Here is a 10,072-nt window from a genome sequence, read left to right on the forward strand (position 1 = left end):
TAGTCCTTATCTCAATTCATGAACCCCTCATTATGTTTTCTGTCCTCTGTCCAGCTGCAGAGGAGTGAGCAGCCTTTGTGGGTGCCTGGGACCTAGCCAGGGTCCAAACACAAAATCTTCATGTGGACACTCATAGCATTTATGAATAATTATACTGAAATAAGTATTATGGAATAGATTTTAAAGCACTTTTGTCCCAAGGGCTTTTCTACATGAGAAAGTGATATAAATAGTACAAGAGTTTAAAATTAGTTTATTCTATGGGCACATGCCTCCAATTCCTTCAGATTGCCATTTGGGAAGCAGTTTTCAAGCTATTTGAAAAGGTTTAAAACACTTGTATTCCAGATAACTCTGCTCACACAGGAAAGTTAGTCCAGAAGAGCAACTAACTGTATCAGTGTATTAACTACATTGGCACTGAGAAAGCTTCCTGTATGACCAAATCCTAAGTTTTCTGCTACCAAAAAATACCCCTCAAGACCTGTGTCTAGGTTTATATTGTTAGACAGTATTTAAGATAAAATAAAATAAACTTTTAGACTAAAATATTAAAATATTTTAAAGGGAGCATTTTGCTGAAACAAGCTTGCCTTTATATTTGGGTGAAGGCTGGTATTCACTTTTCTCTCCTACCACTATTACTTCCTCAAGATGGTAAGGGCTATGAAAATGGGAACTTTGTGCATCCATCCTTTTCCTAGTATTAAGCAATTCTTATGACATTTATAGTTTGCTGATAGACTACAGAGAAGCCAGATGCTTTATGGCTTTTCTACATTGCTATTGTCAGATTCTTACAACTGAGTGAATACAGTATGAGAGCAGAAAAATGAAAGTCTGTGTTATGCCTTCGCCTGTGCTAAATTAAATCTAGGTCTCCAGAAAGAGATAGAAACTCTAGATGTCACATGTCTGGGCTGAGACCATGTGTTTCATTCAAAATTCACTGATAAAAACAGTAATGACATGCTTTGAATTTTTTAGGGGTGTTTCTGAATTTTTCATGGTATTTTCAGCCAGAGTACCATGGCGAGGCCATTTATACCACCTTCTCCCATAAAGATGCAGTGCTACAGCAACTGTGATCTTTCTGTACTTTCTGAAGGAGAAAGCAACAGGAGAAGATGGGGATCTACTTCGCAATGATTTTTGTGGTTGTGAAACCGGAGGAACTTGAATTTAAACCTTCTGTAAAAGACTTTCCCAGAGGTACTGTATTCCAGTAAAATCCATTGCCCTCTTTTTTCATAGACTATGTAATCAAATATAATGACATCGGTGATAATTTAAAAGTTCTGACTTGCGCACAAATGGGGAGAAAGCATATTGGAGTTCCTCAGCATGTCAATGAGTGACCCCACCACCAAACAGCTGTTACTTGATGATGTGCTGTGGAGAAGCCAGATAATTTATGTCCTTTCTACATTGTTACACTCCTTTACACAGCTTCTGTGTCTTTCTCAAATCTTCCAGTGGCATACAGAGACCACAGAAATTACAGTAAAATCAGTCATAGATCCATCAGATTGGGGGAATAAATTTACTTGTTTAGTCTTTGTTTGCTTTTGCTTTTTTAAAAAAAGAAATTAATAATGGTACTATTAAGGTCATTGCTCTGTGGTAATTTAATCCCACTGTAGTGAAGAGCTGTGGTATCCCATCTACCTACAATCTTTTTAATCTTTATATTGAGACTCATACACAGTCTTTCATTTAATACCAAGTGTGAGGGAGAAGATAAACTTACATTGCCCTCCTTCCTAAAGCTCTTCCTCACTACCACTTTTCTTCCACTCTTACTTCTCCCTCAGGGGTCTAATGATATCACATCTTCCACTACTCTAAGTCCTTTCCAAAGACCAACTTTTCTGTCCCAATATTTACTTCTGTCATTGCACAGGCCTTCAAGTGTCTGATAACCCTGGGAATGACACCTTTTGTTAATGTATAAAAGAAGAAAAAAAAAAAGGAAAGTGGTGTTCTGGTGGTTCAGATGTCATTATGACTTTGACAAAACTAGAAATTAAACAGATTTTAGTACTTGGGTTGCCTTTGTCAGGGGTTAAACAGGCATTGAGACACTGTATTCAGGGAGTAACTTGGACTCATCATTATTTGTTCTAAGTAGAGTGAAGGAAAATCATGAAACTATGTTTGATTGCCCACTTGCTTGTACACCTGCATGGTATACACCTGCCAAAGCAGGGGTAGTGCTGCCATTACCCTTTTTCACCATTAAGGTGTGGGTGATATGTGGGGTACAGCTAATTAAGAAATTCTTACAGAACAGATTTTCTAAGTGGCAGTGCTGAGTCAACAAAACTGAAAGGTTTCACAGGGGATATTTCTGAATGTAATCTCTAATCCAGTCTCACAGGAAGTCATTAAAATGTTTTGTTTTAAAAGGTCAGTGTATTCTCTGCTTGATATAATTTATTATATGGAAATTGAAACAATAAAACAGAAGCAAATATTCTTATCTTTTATGAAGAACCTTCTTTGAATACTATTTTTTACAAAGCATTGCCTTTTTGTCCTTATTTTCCAATCTCAGGATATTCCGGCTTTGTCAAAATCCAGACAGGCCAGTTTCAGGAAGGTCTTTTGGTGGCACTGTCCAACCATCCAATTTCTCTGCAAGGTTCTATTGCCTTTGTAGGAATAGAAATGGAAAGATAATATCAAGTCTGTCTGTCTGTATAGATATTACATATACAGACAGAGGAAGTAAATGGCCATAGAATAAAACACAAGAAGTTCCATTATTCAACATGAGGAAGAACTGTTTTACGTTGAGGGTGGCAGAGCCACCCAGGGAGGCAGGTGTGCTGCTCAGGTGGAGTGTCCCTCTCTGGAGACATCCAAAACACACCTGGACGTGTTCATGTGTCGCCTGTGCCAGGTGATCCTGCCTTGGCAGGAACCTGGACTGAATGATCTCAAGAGGTTCCTCCCAGCCCTAAGGATTCTGTGAATCTTTGATTATGTGTGTAATTAACTCTGTTGTTGGAAACATGACTCCGTTTATAAAATCTATTCTTTTACAGCTTTCTTTACTTCTATAGGTACATATAATCTTTGGAAATTGTGTCTTTCTTGCCCATGACGTCTTTCCATTCTTTGTTGTTTTGCATCTCTTCAAGATGTTAAACTAATATTTCTAAGAATCACAGAATATTCTGAGTTGGAACAGACCTATAAGGATCATCAATTCTAGCTTTTAAATGAATGGCCCATAGAGGGATTGAACTCCCAACCTTGGTGTCTTTAGCACCAGGCTATAACCAACAGATTGTCATGGTTTGACGCTGGCACAATGCCAGCGCCCCATGAAAATACAACCTACCACTCAAATGCTGTGAAATGTGATCAAGAACAGAGCAAAGCAGGCCAAACTTAATAACAAAGGAAAAACTTTATTACATTACTACTACTACTACTATAAAAGGAAAAGAAAGGAAAGAAAAAAAACACACAAAATTCGAAATGAAAACCTTCCAAAACATTCCTCCTCCCACCACCCAACTCCACCAAACCACAGCGAGACCCATTTGGATCCTTAATCAAGTTTTCACCCTTCAATATAATCAATACTGAGTCCATCAGGGAAGAGAGGAGTCCCCCTTGCACCATAGACCCCCAGGAAACACAGCTGCCACCTCTTGTGTTTCCAATGTCACACGTGGCACTGCCCAGACACACTGGCCAGTGTGACATTCTCCTCTCCATGTCACAGTGCTCTCACCACTGTGCATGGACAGAGACTGCTTATAGGGCCCCTTTAAGGATGCTCTGCCAAGGACCAACAGGAACAACAGTCCAGTGTCACAATTCGGGACTAGAGTACCCCCCATTTTCCCCTGGGGCCGAGGATCCAAGGACAGAGATCGCCTTCTTTTCTTCTCTGAAGATGGAGGGCATCCTCACACCCTCCTCAGCTCTCTCTGTCCATTCCTGAACCGGTAGTTGCTGAAGAAGGTCTCTTGGCTCACCAGTGCATCCCCCTAAGATGCAGTCCCTCTTGAAAGAAAGAGTGGTTCAGTCTATGGTAAACAAGCAGAGTCCAGCCAAAAGCCACTCTATCATCTCCCCCCAACCTTCTTCTCTGAACATCTGAGGTCCCAGGCTGTCTCTCTTTTCTTCAAATTCAGGAGGAGTAATATTTCATAAAGCCTTCATTTCACAGGAAAGGGTTAAAATTCCCGGACTCCCCGGACGGCTGAAATCTCAGCCCAGGACTCCGCTCCCATCTCCCACGCTGGGCATCTTCCCCCCCCACTTCTCCTTCTCCTCCGCCGGCAAACTCCCAGGTGTCTGCTGGCTCTCTATCTCTTTTCCCTCTAGTTTAGGGGAGGGGGAACAAAAACATCCCAGATGTTCTCCACCCTTCCATCCGCAGGAGCTGGCCCAGACGGTTCCAATCCTTTACCTCCTGGCCTACCTCTGCAGGCCACATGGCTCCCTCCCCCACCCAGCCCGGGCTGGGCAGGGGAGGTCCGTACCTTGAGATGACCGGAACCAAAGAAGGACGAGTCCTCCTGGGAATTCCGCTTTTAACCCCTCTGTGTTCTCAGAGGCGTGTCCACCTTCAATTGGTCACCCCAAGTGTCAGTATCCAAACCTGACCCCTGACTGGATGGACCTCTTCCTTCCAAAAAAAAAAATTATCTTCCCGTGTCAAACCATGACACAGATCTAATCTCAGGATATTTTTCAGAAAAATCTGTAAACCTTCCTGAAGTATTAAAATACAGTAATACCTGACAATTTTTTCATCACAGCTTGCAAGACTGATTGACTATGCAGAAAAATATAAAATTATAACATTTTATTCAAACTATATTATATTTGTTTTGCAAAAAATAGTCTCATAAACACATAGTTAACAGAAAAATAAATTAGATTGCATTAATTGCCTTTGACAAAAGCACTCATGTAAATTGAATGCATTGAAATTGTTGATACTCAAAAGAATTTTTAAAGTGATAATTTCTTTAATGCTTTGTATGAAGCCACTTGGAGAATAAAGTGACTGCATACTTGCATTTATGACTGATTTCATCCAAGTCACTGTTATTCCTGAAGTGGGAGCTATTTTCTAAATAAAGTCTATATTTTCTGTTCATCACAGGTCCTTCTGGAGGTTTGAAGCCAGAAGGAAACAATAAGACAATAATATCTGCATTATATAAGTTCTACAATGTCACAGATGAAGTTTTGCATCTGTGTGACACACCAGAGATGCTTATCCACTGTCCCAAGCTGCTCCATTACTGCATTTCACTAAAGGGACCTCAAGTGAAAACTGGGAATAAGGCCAGGACACATTGCTAATTTTGTAGGCTTGTTTCCAAACAGTCTTCTCCCAGAGCACATTGCCTGTGTTCCCGTGCCACGGGGGGAAGCGTGTCAGCTGGTGGGTGCAGGCTGGCGCGTGACTGGCGTGTGCCAGGGCACTGGGGCACATGCCTGGGCTGGCATCGAGCCCATTTCCCTACAGCAGGACTGACTTGAGAACCAGGCAGTTAAAAAACAAGTGTGTGAATCCTGGCATTGGTAAATCACCCAAATTTGGCCATTAATCTTTTAACAGATATGCGTTTTATTGTTCTGTAGGAAAACTCCATCAGGCAACTGAAAGATTTTCCCCAGTGAAATGCAGCTTGCTGTATATTTTCTCTTTTTTCACCCATGTTGGCATTAAATAACAGCATATTTATATTTATCTGCTTTTATTTCTTTGTTTCAAGTCTCCTTACCTGGTGAACTATTTGAGAAAAGGCTTCTTACAGCTCTTTGTTGGGACAAAGCTGCTGCTATATCTGTACAATTGCAGTAAGATTTGGATGCACGTGTGTTGTACAATTAGCAAAGCCACATCCTATTGAAGAAATTAGTTATAGAAATGGAAAGGATGTAGGTCAATGTTGGAAGTAGCTGCCAGCATAGCTGCTTCAGTCAAATACCTCAGCTCCACCAGTACACTACTCACTGCAGCACTCTTCTCACTGACCACTGTCAGTCATGGAAGGCATGTGATGAAAAGACTTCCCTCTTCTCCAGTGAAAAGGCACTTAAGAATATGAGTGGTGCTTTTCTGAATTATAGTCTCTGTTTTTAAATATATACAAATGAGCAGTTTAACAAGTGAATTTACATTCTGCAGCCCACAGCTGCAGCCCTATCTTTAAATTCAAGGTGCTATCCTTAAAACAACAACATTTTTCTTCCTTGATTGCACCTACCTGATGTTCCTGCAGGCACATTTAGGAACACTATCATTGCAATTTGCATATCTATTTTAACTCTTTTAAACTGTGTGTTTACAACAATACAATGACAAAATTTGTCATCCCAAATGACTTTCTGTTACTGGAGGGTCAATGCTTTGCATTTTTTGTTTGAAATAACACAAGAGGTACAGCCAAGGGCAGGGGATGAAAAATTACTAGGCTTTACAATCAGCATCAGGAGCATCCACAAAGGAACAATAGCAATAATAGCAAATGTTCATCTGTGAACTCCATAGGATATCATTAAAAGCTGCTTTCCTTTTCCTTTAAATAAATACTTAATATTCTGTTTTCAGTTTAGCAAAAACAACATTTAGGAATCACCACATTACTCTGGATCGGTATCAATTTGCCTAATAGATAATTCAACCCCTGACAGCAGCCAATACTGGCTGTTCAGAAGAAGGTACAAGAAACACATTAATGATCAATTATGGAATAATCTGCCTTTTGGGCAGCAATTCACAATTTTTATATGCTAGTCAGCTTTTGCAAAAAGGATACTGGTGTACCAAACCACTACATGCAGATATGAATAATGGGTTTTCTGCCTTCTCTTATAAATGTTCTTTGAGCTGTCTAATAGTTTAAAAGTCTATGCTGTCCACTATTAAATAAGTTATGATCCATTGTAATTTTGTTGTACTTTTCAGGGCGTGATAAGGTGAAGGGGGCCTCATGGCTATTGCATAAATGATAGATCAGGGTTCCCTTCCTCTCTCAAGAGAGAAGATGAAGTAGTCCTGGCACTACCATTTTTAGAATCCTGAAGAATAACTCAGAGATGTGTGTCTTGGTCCAATCTTTCCAGACTCAGTTCATTTCTATGAGCTTTGCAGAAGGCTGTGTTCCTCACTTCTACAACTCATGTGGAATGAGGCAGATGAGGTGGTGCTCCCAGACACTGAATTCTACGTTTTCTGGGTTTACCTTTGTGCATTGTATATGATTAAACAGAAATCTTGTAACTTGTCGTGGTTTGACATTACATAACTGAAGCAGTGTGAGCTAATATTCCTTGAATTTTTTTATTAGAAACAATGGCCATGTGTCTGAAATTAACAAAAGCTTTTATCCTCTTGACTTTTGATCATGCTAAAATTATGACATTTTTAAACCTACTGGATAAAGGCTATGTCTAAATTTTTTCAGTAGGGTTTTTTAAATTCTGTTTTTTCAGATTTTTGTGCTGATTGATGCTTTTGGGCATTGGTAGAGAGGCCATATAGCAAATTTTTCAGATTTAAACAGATTTTAAGATGGAAAGAATGTAGATAAAATAATATTTTTCAGTGGTTTTCATGTGTCCCTTGTTGGAGTATCTTGCTGAGAAATAACTAGGAGCTCAGTTGTTCTGAGGGGTTTTACACATCTGAAAAATCGAGCTCTGAAAAGGAAGAGAAGGAAGAGAGAAAAGAGGAATAGAGTTAGACTTTCCATCCTCAAGGGACAGTGTCTGACATGAGTTAGACCTACTTAAGTTTTAGATCACATAACCTTTACTCATTTGCTTCTAGTTTCAGGACATTTTTTATTGTCATATGGTCTTATGGCTGCACTTTTGTGTTGAAAAAGCTGTTCTGAGTCATTGCATCCACTAATAAAAGTCAAACCAAAAAAGAGTCCCATTCAAGCACTAAATTCAGCACAGTTTGCTGTGGAGGCACAGCTGGCTGGGTAGTCCTCTGCAGCTGGGGATAAAGCTGTGAGTCACAGATCTGCAGGATTTAACCTCAGGGGCAATGGAGCAGCTCATGTGCTATTCAGGGAGGCCCACTTGAGACAGGGAGAGACAGAGGAGGGATCTGATGTGCAGCTAACCCAGTAACAGTGACAGCACTGAAAAAGCAAATCTGATTATTATAATCTTTGTGTCTCTTCTGAATACTCCCCAAGTTGCTAGTCTACATATAAAAAAGCAAAACACCATGCAAGTCCCCCGTGTATTGCTCTTTTCCCTATTGTGCTTAATGATTGATCAGTTATATAAAATAGGTACAACTCTCTGATAATGCCTATGTAAGTACCTGTTTAGTAATCCTTCTCTGAACATCAAGTTTTAACTGACGGAATTTATTAACATTTATATTGCTGTAGAGCTGAGAGACATCAGCTGGGTTACAGATACACTGTGTTAGAAACTGTAAAAAGAGAGATTATCAGTATGCCACATGAATCCATGCTCCATATATTTATTTTATGAAATATATCTTCTATATTTGCATTAATGTGAGGTGGCAGAACATTGTAAAATTGACCAGCAATTTATAGCCTCTTTATTTTTTAATTAAAAACATAAATATGCTTATATGTAGCAAAAGAGAAGTTTTCTAAAATGAATTCAGAATTACTTGACTGTCTTCATTCCTTCCACCCACAGCTATAGAGGATTTTTCCATAAAGATATGGAAATAATTTGACTTTTAAAAAATATCAAGATATAAATTAAGAAATAATCACAAGCTTTTATCAATTTAGGCTAATATAGCAGTAGGTGAAAGATTAACTTTCAGTAATGAACAAATAATGATTCAAAACTCACAAACAGTGCCTTTATCAGTTATCGAGAAGTAAAACATAATTTTAACAAAAAAATGTAGACATTTGGAACTATCATCTGCTCAGGTGCATCGGAGGCTGGAGAAGACACAGTCAGGACAGGTGATAGAGACTGACCAGAAGGATATTCCAAATCATACAACATCATGCTCAGTGTATAAAGTGGATGAGGAAGAAGGAGAAAGTGGGGCTGTTTGTGGTGGTGGTGTTTGTCTTCCCAAGTCAAAATTACATGTGATGGGGTGTTGCTCTCCTGGAGATGGCTGAACATCTGCCTGTCCTTGGGAAGCTATGAATTAATTCCTTGTTTTGCTTTGTTTGTCTGCATGGCTTTTGCAATAGGAGACCAAGATTCAGTAGTTCTGCTGCTAGAACTAGTTATCAATAAGGGTGAAATTGAACTTACTATATGTGTATTCAGAAGAAAACTCAAAGAGCTGAATTCTCTCAGTGAGAGCCAATGCACAGTCAGAAGTGGGATTGTTCCTGCTTCAGCTGTAAGAGATTTTTAAGCAGGGTATTTAAGCAGGGTACAAGGCCTTTGAAGAGTAGCACTCACATTTAACAGAAAAAATGAGCTAATAGACATGCACTTTGTCTGAGTTCAAGGAAGGAAAGATTGAAGACATAGAGGTAAGTGGAAGGTAAAAAGCAAAAAGGTTTTCTGAAGAGAAATTTGGCCTGACCAGTCTGCTACCTATTCCTAGCCAAGGCCCTTTTTAGACCCAGAAAACACAACTGATCTATCTACCATCACTTAAAGGATTCCTTGATGCAGGACATTGATGCTTGAAGTTTATGTAAATTTGTATAGCAATCAGAAAAATCCAGATTTCTGATTTGTATAGCAAATCAGAAAAAATCATTGAAGAAAAGTCCCTCAAGGCTATTAAATACACATGCACCTATTCCAATTAGGAAGTCTGTGTGCCATGGAGGTAAGGAGACATTTTGAGGGAAGTAAAGCTGCATACTCGGCCCATTTTTATTCTCTTTTAATCTGATCAGTATGACCATCCGCATTCTCCTGTGTTCTTATCTGAACTGCACTGCATTATGTGACAAGAAGTTATTAATTAAGCTGGAGAAGATATAGGAATAATTCCAGAATTTTTAAATGGATAAAGCCAGGGCTGTATTAGCTATCACAACAGCGATTCTTCCCATCAGCACTGGTGAGACCATTCTGGGCACAATTCTAGGCTCCTTAGAACAAA

Source organism: Taeniopygia guttata, chromosome 3 (genome assembly GCF_048771995.1).
Source record: "Taeniopygia guttata chromosome 3, bTaeGut7.mat, whole genome shotgun sequence".
NCBI lineage: Eukaryota > Metazoa > Chordata > Aves > Passeriformes > Estrildidae > Taeniopygia > Taeniopygia guttata.